Genomic DNA, 5,177 nt, shown 5'->3' with positions numbered 1-5,177 from the left:
ACAAACTGCAGCAAGTTTTAACTGATATGTCTTGAATGTAGGACGTTTAAGTAGAATCATGTGGAAATTCCTTCATCTCAAACTATTTAGTGAAACAAAACCTATAAGTGGTGGGTAAACCACAACATGAAATGGTGGTCTTGGCCTGATTAAGACGACATGACCATTTAGTGTTCAAACATGGAAAAGTTGTACATGTATAAAATGGACTTGTATAGCTTTTCCAGCCAGTTTGACCACTCAAAGCGCTTTACACTACTTATCACATTCACACCCCAATAGGCACATCGGGAGGCAACGTGGGGTTAAATGTCTTACCCAAGGACACTTCAGCATGTAGTCAGTGGAAGCCTGGAATTGATCCGTCTACCTCCCGGTTGAAAGACAACTGCTCTTTCTCCTGAGCTACAGCTGCCCCATAATTTTTTTTTTATATATTTAAAAGTTTAGAGAAAGTGAAATTAAATTCACCTGCAAAGGTTATCATGCATTTTAGGTTAATTCTGTCACACAAGCGGAATATCCCTAACTCTTTAGTGGATGTGAAAGCAAAAGTGTTTGGAATGAATATGCAGCTTTTATTGCTTTTTATCTTTTATCTACTGCTTTACACTAAAAAAGGACAAAAAAAATGGATCAGGCTAATGTTAATATATTTTCCTTGAGAGAAACTAACGTGCAGACTGAAAGAGAAGTAGGAAGAATCAGAAAGGGCCTGGTGGCCATTTAAAGCCGTTTTGAACCTGTTAGAATTAAGAGGATTGTTGAGAACCTTTAATATAGGTCAGAACCTGACCTATGTTAAATAAGAACTCAGATTCATGGATTTCTAAACAAGCTTAAACCTGCTGGATGTGATGTGAACTGTGGGAAATAATTTGTCTTTATTCATGTTACACTTTGTTATGAGAAAAATGCAATATATTTGTAGCAAGACGATGTGTGAGCATGGGAAGAATAAATCCATTTTCAGTTGGTATGGAAGAAAAGACAATTCATTAGGCCATTCTGACACCAAACAACCTTCATCCCCCTGGTTTAGTCCAACAGTCTGCTTGGCAGCGCTTCCTATTTATTGCCCAAGGCCCCACCCTCTCAATTCCAACAGACCTATCACAGCAGACTTCTGAAAAATAAGGTAAGGAGCTGATTAACAAAACATTATGATCCTGAAACATATTCTTATGTGCTCATGAGCTTAATTCTGCAGTATACTCATTAACAATTCAGAACAGAATTTTAGAAAATCAAACATATTTAGTACAATCCTTTCCCTTCAACTTCTCATTACATCCATTCAATTATTCAATTAAGACTGAGAACGCACCCACACACATACAATCTGTAAGGAAACTCCATGGTAGACAGGCCTCCTCATTGAACAATGACAAATTCTTCACTTAGAAGAACAACACTTTGACAGGAAATGATTGATACAAACAAGAAAAAAACAGTGAATGTTAGGAGCCCATGATTCACCTTTGCACACAAGAATAACAAAATGCAGGAGGGAGCTAGTGCCTCCTAACAATATTCTATTCAAAAAATAAAGAATAAATCAAATCAAATCAAACTTTATTTATAAAGCACTTTTCATGCTTGGGCAACACAAAGTGCTTTACATGAAAAATCAATTCTTCCATATTAAAACAAGAAGAAACTGCATAACAGGGGAGAGAAAAAAAAACAAAAAAAACAATTACAGTTGCAGGCAGGAACATGCATTTATACACACATAGCATATTCACCACCACACCACAGCCATAAGGCTGTAGTATAGGGCCCCAGCCACCCAGACAAGGGCGATCACCGCAGCAACAACCCCAGACTGAGCAGGCAGAGCCCCCGGCATGGAGGATCCCCATGAGGAAAACACTGGAGTAAGAGTAAATATTAAATAACCTTAAGAAACAATAAGCTAAGAGTAAGTAAATAAATAAACAGATAACTAAAATAAATACAATTGAGTAAAATGACATGAAAATAAAATAAGATACACAAATTTAAAAGGTTAAGATCAAATAAAAATGAGTTAAAAGCTAAGCTAAAAAGATTGGTCTTAAGCCTCTTTTTTAAAAACATCAACAGTCTCTGCAGCCCTGAGGCTCTCCGGCAGGCCGTTCCACAGACGAGGGCCGTAACAATAAAAAGAGGCCTCACCGTATGTCTTGATCCTCACTCTTGGAACAACTAATAGATCGCTACCAGAAGACCTCAGGGTACGCGAGGGTTCATAATTTTATAAGTTCATAACCTTAAAATCAATCCTGAAATGCACGGGGAGCCAATGCAGCGATTTTAAAACTGGTGTAATGTGTTCCCGCCCTCTGGTCCTCGTCAGAACTCGTGCCGCCGAGTTCTGAAGTAGCTGTAGGTTCGAAAGGGACTTTTTGTGAAGACCAGAGAGCAGGGCATTACAGTAATCTAATCTACTGAAAACAAAAGCATGCATCAGCACCTCCGCGCTGGCAAGAGAGAGAAATGGGCGGACTCTGGCAATGTTTTTAAGATGCTAAAATCCTGTCTTTGTGACATTTCTGATGTGTGGAATAAAATCAAGCTCAGAGTCGAAAAGAACACCCAGATTTCTCACACACTGAGAGGGATCAAAATTATGTAATTTTGGTGAAATGATCTCTCTCTTGTCTTCAGGACCAATAATTAAAACTTCAGTTTTGTCCTGATTGAGCTGTAAGAAGTTCTCTGCCATCCATGACTTAATATCTAAAATACAGTTTAAAAGGATATTAACTGGCTCCAGGTCATTAGGAGACATGGCGATGTAAAGCGGTGTGTCATCAGCATAGCTGATGAGGTAACATGTACAAATTAAAAAGCATTGGGCCTAAAATTGACCCCTGGGGAACCCCACACTTGACTTCATGGATTTTTGAGGAGCATGTATCCATACTTACAAAGAATTTTCGATTTGTGAGATACCTGAGAGGCCCACCAGACTTCTGAGTCTGTCTAGTAAAATCAGGTGATCAACTGTATCAAAGGCGGCACTAAGATCCAGTAGAACCAGGACAGAAAGTTTCTGTGAGTCTAAGTTAGATCTAAGATCATTAACAATTTTTAAAAGGGCTGTCTCGGTACTGTGGTTTGTCCTAAAACCAGATTGATATTTTTCTAAAATATTATGTTTATGCAAAAACTCATGTAATTGCATAAAGACAAGTTTTTCAATAATTTTACTTAAAAAGGTAAGTTGGATACAGGTCGGTAGTTATCAAGATTTTCTAGCTCTAAATTACTCTTCTTCAGAAGGGGCCTCACCATTGCCGTCTTAAAGGCAGCAGGGAAGACACCCGTCTGAAGAGAGTAATTTACTATGTTTAAAAGCTCACACTCAAAGAACCCATAAAATGTTTTTAAAAGTGATGTGGGAATTGGGTCTAAAAGGCAGGTTGTTGTGTTAAGTTGGGAGAGAACTCGATTAAGCATCTTTGCATCAACCAGGACAAAACTCTCCAGTGTTTCCTCAGGTAAAAGCAAAGCTTCAGGTCTGTTTAAATCAAAATGTTGTTCAGATAAAAGCCTGGATCTAATAACATTGATTTTACTTCTGAAGTGGCATGCAGTCCTCACATGCAGCATCTGATGCAGTCATGAAAGACTTATTAAAACTTGTGTTCATTAAAAGATCTATTGTTTTAAAAAGAAATTTGGGGTTATTCTTGTTTTCTGTAATAAGATTGGAAAAATGAAGGGTTCTGGCTTGTTTAACTGTTTAATTGTAGGTTTTAAGTTGTTCCTTAAAAATTTCTAAATGAATGATTAATTTTGTTCTCCTCCATTTTCTCTCTGCTCTCTGGCAATGTCTTTTGAGTTCTTTGATTTGCTCATTCCTCCACGGTGGTGTGGGTTTAGATTTTCTTATTTTAGTTTTGAGAGGCACTACAGCATCGATAGCTGACTTAAGTTTGCTGTTAAAATGATCCACAACAAAATCACATGATGCAGGTAAAATCTGAGCAGGAGTTTGGTTTAAAATCTCAATAAAATTTGCAGCCACTTCAGAAGTAATATATCGTTTCCTCACAGTTCTCACTGAGGCCTCCTGTTGGCTAAAAGTGGTGATGTTAAAAAACACACAGTAGTGGTCTGACACAGCCAGGTCAACAACAGAGGGCACACCAGTGGACAGATCATAGGTTATAACCAGGTCCAGGGTGTGTCCTCTGTTATGAGTAGGCTGTGTAACATGTTCAAAATCTAGACAGTTTAAAATATTTAAAAACTCCTCTGCAAGAGCATCAGATCTGTTGTCAATTTGTAGATTAAAATCACCAGTTATTAAAATTTTACTGTATTTTGAGTGTATTATAGTTAAAAAGTCAGAAAATTCTTGTATAAAGCAGAAGGCAAAAAGAAATGCCCTACATTTATATCAGTACTGCATCAACTTTTTACCTTTTCCAGATATTCAAAAATTGAAAAATAAAAAAATAACTTTTAAAAGGTACTTGGACATCATCCCGCCATCACTCTTAACCTCTCCCCATTGACTTTGAATTACAACACTGCCAAAGGGAAAAAAAAAATCCATCCTCTACATTACACTTTGTATACATATCTTAACATTAGTGTGATTTTACCAGAGTAACATATGGTTGCATTAACTATTTATCATTATTGCTAACTGAATAATTCAATGCTAATTCAGTCATCTCAATTTACTGAAGCAAAATAAGTGTGGTGTGTTTGGTGTCGTCTCGGTCCGATGGTGTCAAGATGTCAACAGTATGATGAAGGGCACGGCTAAAATACAAACCAGAGCATTTGGCCCGTTCATGGTTCAGACACACGTTTCACACAGTGTGTTTATCAAGAATTACTTTAACATTAAACTGTGTGCATTTGCTTTTAAAAGTTTAGAGAAATTCAAATTAAGTTCACCTGGAAAGGATATAGAAGCTGAATACCTCGTTTTTTATTAAGCTGTGTATATCTTAGTTATTGGTAACAACCACGTCTTCACCTGAATAACCTTTTTCTGAAGCTCTACTCTCTGAGGAACACGGCATGTCTCCATCTCACTGGCCTTTGCTTTACAATCACTCTTTACATTATTAAATTTATTTTATATGGTGCTCTTTAAGGTTCCTGCATGAGTTGCAGCATATTTTGCACCCATGCATTTCATACAAAAAACACTCTGCAAACAACTGATG

Source organism: Melanotaenia boesemani, chromosome 13 (assembly GCF_017639745.1).
Source record: "Melanotaenia boesemani isolate fMelBoe1 chromosome 13, fMelBoe1.pri, whole genome shotgun sequence".
Lineage (NCBI taxonomy): Eukaryota > Metazoa > Chordata > Actinopteri > Atheriniformes > Melanotaeniidae > Melanotaenia > Melanotaenia boesemani.
This window is presented reverse-complemented; position numbering follows the sequence as displayed.